The following is an 8735-nucleotide window of genomic DNA, read 5'->3' on the forward strand; positions in this document are numbered from 1 at the left end:
GTAATGTTTTGAATTAAATGTATAGCCAAATCTTACAGGATGAAAAATAATATATCTAAGAATCCATCTTAATGAACCAGAAGTAGAATCAATAAAATAAAAAACAAAATCAATTAAATGCCAAAAGGAAAAGAAAACTAGCAAAGCCAAAGTTGGTTGTCTAAAACAAGATTAATTAGAGAAAAAAAATTATTATGACTGATCAATAAAAAATTATAAATCACTAATATAAATGAAAAAAAAACCTTCTCCATATTGTATTGCTAGTATAAATATATTAAAGGAATAACATCAACAACATTGAAAGCTGATTTAAATGTATGATGAGATGGGCAATGATTTTGAAACACACAACTTCATAAATCTGATATAAGAACAAATATGAAAATCTTAATTAAAAATTAAATCTCTATCTGAAACTCAAACAGAAAGAAAATTCCAGGCTCAAATAACTTTTTCTGTGAATTACTTCAAATGTTGCACAAAAATTTTTACCAATATGAAATGTTTCCAGATAGAAAGAAATGGGGAAAATCAACAATTTTTTGTATAAGGCCAGTATAAATTCTATAATGATGTCTGACAAATAATACAAAAAGCAGACAAACAACGGATGTACACATGGATAAAAAAATAATATTTGATCCATCTATATGACATATACAACAAAACAGTTCCATATTTATTAGAAATAAAAGTATAAAAGATAAAATAATGAAAGAGGATAATATCTTCTTCTATTTGGAAAAAAAAATTAGAGTTCTTAACTAAGACTTCTGTATTTTAAAAGATATTACTGAGAAAGTATAAATTTTGTAGGTTGAAGAAAGACATTTGTGATATTGATTCTGAATGACAGACTCAGAGCCAGATTTGAAAAAAAAACAAACCCACACATCACTAGAAATGACAACTCAGTAAAAAAGCAAAAAAAAAAAAAAAACACTTTCAGCAGGTAAAAGGAGGTTCAAATGGTCAACAAACATCTGAAATTATATAAAACATGTGAGTGATAAAAGCGATGTGAAAGCGATGTGAATTGAATCCTATCTGATACAAATACATATGCACCAAAATGGCTAAAAGAAAATTGCATCACTTTAAACAGTGAGATATAAGCAATTAGAATTCCAGTGCATTTCTGTGAGAGTATCAATTGTTTTAACTATTTTGGAAATGTGTTTGGCAGCACCTACTAAAACTGAACATAAATCATGCTACTGAGACAGTCTCTTATTTGCATCATGAGCTTTATACAGGAGTGATTTGTTTGCAGAGGTATTATTCCTATTAGCTAAAAAGTGAAAAATATCCCAAATGTCCAGCAATGACAGAATGCATTAGCTTTAATATATTCATAAGACAGAATTTCACACAACAGGAAAATATTACTTGATTCTAAATATGAAACCTATCATTGACACAATGTTGAAAGAGCGCACACGTGTAAACACACACACACACACACTTATCATTTCTATCTGGTTTTATTTGTTTAAGTTGTAAAACATGATTCTTGAGCAGGTTTCAGGGTCCCAACCACCTCTGGAGAGGAGTTTCAAGGGATCTTGCAATGATGGTACTGTTCTAAATTTGACACAAGTTGTGGGTGCACCCTGGTATTCACATTTGGTGAACTCAGGGCCTTAGGCTTTGTAACATATTCATTTTGTTACATGTGGGATATATTTTGACACAGAGTGTAAAATATGTGAATGCAAGTGTATGTTATCCTCTTGAATAATTCTTGGATTCTTGCTTTCTAAAAAGTTTGTCATTTTCAGGATTCTTTTTTGGCCTTATGATACCCGATTCTCATTGGTTCGGTTACAGTTTTGAGTGTCTCTCTGCCAACTTTTTAGAAAGCACTTAAAATATCTGTTCAAAGGCTATTGCCAAAGAATTTCTGCTCATGATATTCTACTGAAAACATGACTCTTTTCATTTTTCTCTGAAGATCACATCTCCCATCTTATCTACTCAAAAGCTTTTTAAAAATGCTTTTCCAAGAAACTGATGACTAACATCATTATTTTGATGTGAAAACAAGTAACATCTGCGGCTTAGGAAAAAAATAATAAAGCATGCTGCCGAAAGAACTTCTTCCATGTACTATACAAGTTCTATTATATCAGTGCTAGTAGTTAGAAATAATCTGTTCAAATTATTTTTTTCCAGTTTATGCCACAAAGACAGAAAAAAAAGCATTAACCCTTCATTTTCATAGTTTTATTGTGTTATTTATTTTATTTCATTAATGATGACAACTGGCCTTCAGAATTTATACACTAGTTTATTTTGAATTTCCAATCAATTGTTATTGATGTTGTTGATGCTGCTGTTCTTGTTGTTGTTGTTGTTGTTGTTAATATTATTATAATTTTATAAGGTTATGAAGTATCCTGGGTTTTTTAAAATAAAATGTATCTCCTTGAATTTTTCATAATTTTTTCAGATGGATGGATGGATGGATAAAGAAAACAAATTTTCTCTGTTTCTTAAAGAAATCTGTAGTAAAGAAAATATTTCAAACATCTTAGAATAAAAGATAAAGACACTAAAGGAATAATTTAATCTATTTTGTTCTATGATCTACTTATTGGTCATTAAGAAATTGTATTAAATATACTATTAACTAGAAAATTGCCGCAGTCTGGCTGGGCACAAATCACGAGCCACTGAAGCAGGAACAAACTTTATTTCTGAACTCCACCAGCACACTCCACACGTGCTCCCAGGAACTCCCTCAAATGCCTCGCGGCTCCTCCAGGAACCAGCAACTGTAAATATTTCTCCTCCGGCACTTAGCCAACCAATGGGAACTCTCCGGGAATCCCCAGGAGAGCTCAAGTGGAACTCAAGGGGAACTCCACCAGAACTCAAAAGTCACCATCTTAATGGCTTGCTAGCGTCACCTCTCAATCACTACTTCTGGCAAAAATGCCATGTGTCATCCCGACTCGGCTGTGGCCCTCAACAGAAAATTTACTATTTTAGCAATAAATTTAATCCTTCAGAAACATTAGTCATTGGAAATTTAGTTTTTACATGGAGCCCTAAGTTTCTGAGTTTTGAGAACTAGAAGATAAGCTCAAAATTATAGGATTTTTTTCTTTTTTTCTTTTCTTTTTTTCTGATGTACTTCAAATACATAAAATAGTCCTTGACATATAGGAGGTTAAAAAGAAAAGAAAAGAAAAAATGCAAATGTGTTAATATATCTTCTATAACAGACCACCAGGTATTTAAGGAAAACTCTTAAGTATCTCTTTAGCATTTATGCATATTTACTTCCAAATTTTAGATTTTTCAGACTTTTCTCTGAAAACATAGTTTTCATAGGTTTTACCATCTTCATAACTGTAAAGGTTAATTTATGTGTCAGCTTGAAGGGTGTTTTTTCAATGCCATTTGTAGAAGTGATTGAAAGAGCTCTATATTCTCAATTCCATCTAGAGTCCTTACATTACCTGCTCAGAGCTGCAATCCCAGTACTTGAAAGTTCTCTTGTCGTTACCAAGACAATATATAAACAATAAATCTTTAAAATTTAATTAAGTAAAAACTGTAGTTTTGAAGAGGGTGCAACCAAAATATCCTTTTGATTTCCATTGAAGTTTCAGATATCTGAAAGACTAGAATCTTCCAAATGATTCTTCAAATCATGTTAAATGCCTACAACATTTATCACCATCAAAACTCTAGCCACTGTGCCAAGGTTCTTGATAGTAAATACACTCATTCATCTATATCCCTATTATTTTTTCTCTTGTTAATTTGAGACTGTATATCTGCAGTTAATTATTGTGCTTTTCTGATTCTTTCAACATAATTTCTTCCAAATAATAGATATAGTTATTTTGAAAGAGATATATCCTTCCATTGTTGTATTTTCTAGATCCATATCCTACCATTTTAATGCTATCTATGAAACCATATTTGACTATTAATATCATCACTCCTCATCCTTCTAAGATCATTTACTTGCTATTTCACAAATATTTACTGAGTTCCAAGAATGTTCCAGGCAATTTTATAGGAGTTGGAAATATAAAGGCTGTCTGTGAATTTTACATCTTCAGTACCTATATCAAGTAGCGTATTCTTTGTGCCTAGTACCCAGACTACTGTTTTCAGAAATAATTGTTCTATTCTTCCAAATCCAGAATCACTTGATATATTTTATGTGAATTATGATAGATTTATTTATTTCTCTTTTTAAAACCTGGGCTACTTTACTACTAAGCTGAATCCCAACATTTATTATTGTTGTTGTTGTTGTTATTATTATTATTATTATTACTATTTTGAAACATGGTCTCTCTAAATTGCTGAGGCTGGTCCCAAACTTTCAGTCCTCCTGCTTTGGCCTCCCAGTTGCTGAGATGACAGTTGTGGGCCAGCTCTCCTGACTCCAATATTTTTTAGTGTTGGATATGTCATTAAGACAGGGGGACGTAATGAATCTGATGTAACTTTCCTATGTTCATATATGAATATACCACCAGTGAAATTCCACATCATGTACAATCCCAAGAATGGTATCAAAATTAGAATAAATAACACTCACTGTATGTAGAATATTTCAAAATACATTCTGCTGCTGTATGTGTATGTGTGTGTGTGTGCGCACGTGTGCGAGTTTCTATAAAGAACAAATAAAAATACACACAATGAAGTTAAAAGATCAGATATCTAGATCAGATATTCATACCCTAAGAAATTCCTAAATTCTTGTAAATATTTTTGCTCAATATGAGGAAGGCTTAAGTTTTTCTGATCCCATTTGCTTCTTATGTACTGAATATTTTCATAGGTTATTCTTGTCAACAGTAACATAAAATCAAGACTCTTCTTTACTTTCCATAGCAATAAGGTAATCAAATGCTCAATGCATTTTAGTGGAGTTTTGGAGAAACTGGTTTCCTGTCATGTACCTTATCACCTTTCAAATCTTTTGGTTTGTTCTCTCCTTTCTGCTCAACTTATCCTTTACAGATCACCACCCAATGTTTTGCTTACACTGTTTTCATTGTCTCATTATCATGAACTTTGACATATTTCCCAAGAAAATTCTAAAAACTAAATGATATGACCTCCAAGCATTTCATCAAAATATTTTCCCATTAAAGACTGTTTTTCTCTTTTGAATGAATTCTACTTCAAGCTATAATATTATTTGATTCATCTGTTTAAATGTACTTATGTGTTATTAAAAATTCTATGTTGGGAGCACTATAGGAATATAATCTACATTTTACTCAGCTTGAAGGAAGAGTGTTTAATAAAAAACAAAATATTAATTTGTTACATTAGTGAATGAATGAATAATATTAAAGCTTTTCTTACATTTTTAATTTTATCATTTGTATGTTCAACATATGGAATTTTATGAGGACTTTTGAAATCACATGTTTAATTTTTTTTTCAAATAGTATGATAAACTCGAAAAATAATGATATCTTCCAAAGTCCATTTGAAGATACTCTTTTAATAATATGTCAGGAATTGAGGGTAATATTTACAACTACAATAGATTGTATCATAGAATCTTATGAATTTACTTACATATAGTTGTACTCTACAGATAGTGTATGTATTATAATTTAGTTTGATTAAACAACCCACCATATTCAAAGTTCTATTTCTCATGAGTAGTTGGTCCAATAGACAACTTTGAAATTTGAATGACAATTTCTGTTTGCAAAGCACTAAATTTACTAATAGCTACAAGATGATTACTCAAATTTTACCTAAATAATTTATAGCTAGTCATGATCCATCTATCGAATGTTCTGAAAAAAAATTTACTTATGATCTTAAATATCCTTGAGTAAATTAGATTTTGCTCTCCTGTGTGTAGATAAGAAGGAAGAAGAGATTCATCAAAAGTGTAAGAAGAAAATAACTTAAGATTTTTTTGTTATGTTAAATAGAGATACTTCATCGAATTTATGGGCCTAAAATGTTATGTTTTTTAACTGAACAGAGATATTTCGAATAAGACAGAATAGTATTACAGAGAATAATAAGAAGCTTCTGATTTGGGATCCTGCTGGAGAAGACTGGGATAAAATGACATATGATGCTAGTTTCTATTTGTTTGATTTAAGGGAATAAAATAAAAATAGAAATAATGTATACAGAAATACTTTAATATTTCAGATCACTAGAATTCATATTTTACCAAAACTGAAATTTCATATCTTTTTGATCAAATAAATTGACCAGTAGATTAGTATGTTTTTGTTAGCCAACTCAAAGAATATGTAGTTTTAGCTCCAAGTTTGAGCACAGTGAAAATTTCCTATCAAAAAAATTCTAATTTGTTTACTAAAAATGAATGATTAATTTTTACTTGTGGTCAGTTACAAGGGACAGAAAAAATATAAACAGCAAGCTCTGGAGTCAGAGACCTTGGAGTAAAGGGGGAGAAAGAAAAATAGAAAATTGCGGGCTGGGGATGTGGCTCAAGCGGTAGCGTGCTCGCCTGGCATGCGTGCGGCCCGGGTTCGATCCTCAGTACCACATACAAACAAAGATGTTGTGTCCGCCGAGAACTAAAAAATAAATATTAAAAATTCTCTCTCTCTCCTCTCTCTTAAAAAAAAAAAAGAAAAGAAAAGAAAATTGCTTTATGATAACCCAGTAGGATAAGAGAATAATAAGGTTGCAGAGTATAATAGAGAACAGCAGGAAGGAAAAACTATTTTGTAAATTGAATAATATAGAGCTGTTTCAGATGAAAAAATTAATGTCAAGTAGAGGAAAAATTACATGTGACAATGGCAGGATGGGGATGTATGGTTTTAGGGAATTATAGACACTTCAGTGTGGACCGAACACATGTTACAGGGGGAGATGGAAGAGACAAAACTTGAGATGGAATCAAAGATGACATAAAATGTCTTTATAAATGCAGTAAAGAGCACAGATTTAATCCTTTTTGCAAACAGGGCGAGCCTTTGAAGAGCTTCAAGAAGAGTAATTTGTGCCAACATTTATATCAGTGTAATTAGTCAGGCTAGAACGCAGAAAATAATCTGGATGCAAATAGAAGCACAGTGGTAAGGCAACTGGTCAGAAAATCAACTAAGATATTTCAAAAGCCTAGAGTAAAATAGTGGCAGTGGGAAATAGTATGATCATCCACATGAAAGGGTTACAATAATCAGGATCTTGTGATTATTTAGATGTGTGCAGTGGGAAAATCCATGGGTGTACTGAAATTGACAGTTAACCCAGGTGTGGGCACAGTGGTAACATCCACCAAGAAAGGGGAGTTCATTGGATTAGACAAAGGGGAATGAAAGAAAGGGAGAGGGAATGGGAGTAGGAAAGACAGTAGAATTAATAGGATATAACTTTCCTATGTTTGTATATGACACTCCACGTCATGTACAACCACAAAAATGGGATCCTAATTAGAATAAGTTACACTCCCTGTATGAAGAATATGTCAAAATATACTGTACTGATATGTATAACCAAAAAGAACAAATAAAATAAGGGAAATTAAAGGGAAAAAACATTACATGGAAATAGGTTTACTTTGGACATAGTGAGAGTGAGAGGTTAGTGGTGATATTCAGGGGACAGTGGCCATAGTTCTCTGGAACTCAATAAAATAATCTGGATTAGAGATGTGTGCACTACCCATACATTGCAAATGGTTGACATCTTTGATATTAAGTGCTTTCCCTAGAAGTGTGTTGAAATAAATTGTTTTGAATTTTAGGTGAATACAACTTAAAAGGTATAAAGTAGAAGAGAAGATTTATAAGCAACCCAAGAGAATGTGTGAGATACACAGAAATGTTGTCTTAGAATCCCAGGGAAAGAAAAAATTTAGGTCATAAAATTTAATAAAATAATGCTGCATCTGTATCAATATGGTATTGGCTAAAATGCCTCCACTGAATATAACGAAATCAGTGCTTGGTGAAGTTAATAGACAGCACAGTTACTGCTGTGTGAGCAACAGAAGCCAGAGTTCAGGGAAAATGTAAAAATATGGAAACAGCACTCATAAATTAAGTTTCCCAAAAATGTAGAAAGGAAAGAAAAACACAAGATAGAAAATGTATCCATCAGAATGTGCTAAGTTATGCTGCAATAACAAACAACCATATTTTATACTGCTTAAACACCATATTTTTGTTTGTTTGATTTATTCTGTTTTGTTTTTCTTATTTGGATTTGATATCCTTTTCAAATCAGCAGAGGATTGTAGCCCACATTTTTCTTGCTTATTATCCAAACTGATGGATCTTAATCATGGCAGACAAGGGAAAGAAATATAAAAATTGTGCACTAGGTACTAAGGACTTCTCCTGAGAGGTGACACATGTCAATTCTGCTAATGTTTCATGACTAAAGCAATTCATGCCTGCATTCAAGGGGTTACAAGTGCATTTCTAAGAATGACATATAATTCGGGAATATTTTGAAAAATATAAAAACTGCTGTGGTCTATTCTGCTCACCAAATATTTTATTTACTCTTCCTTCTGACCTTGGGGCTTATTTATCTTAGTCATAAGTCCCATTCAATTATGGTGTTAAAGTTTCTGGTTTAAAAAAAATCCTTCTGTTAAAAGGATAAATCACCATGTCTGGGTCAACGATGGTTATGGCTACTTGTAATTTGGAGTTTAAATGAATTTATAAAGATACATTATCTTTCACCCAAAACATATTCCAATAAAAAATTGGCAAAGAAGACATGTAAAACCA

Source organism: Spermophilus citellus (assembly GCF_964194105.1).
Source record: "Spermophilus citellus genome assembly, chromosome: 8".
NCBI classification, from domain to species: Eukaryota; Metazoa; Chordata; class Mammalia; order Rodentia; family Sciuridae; genus Spermophilus; species Spermophilus citellus.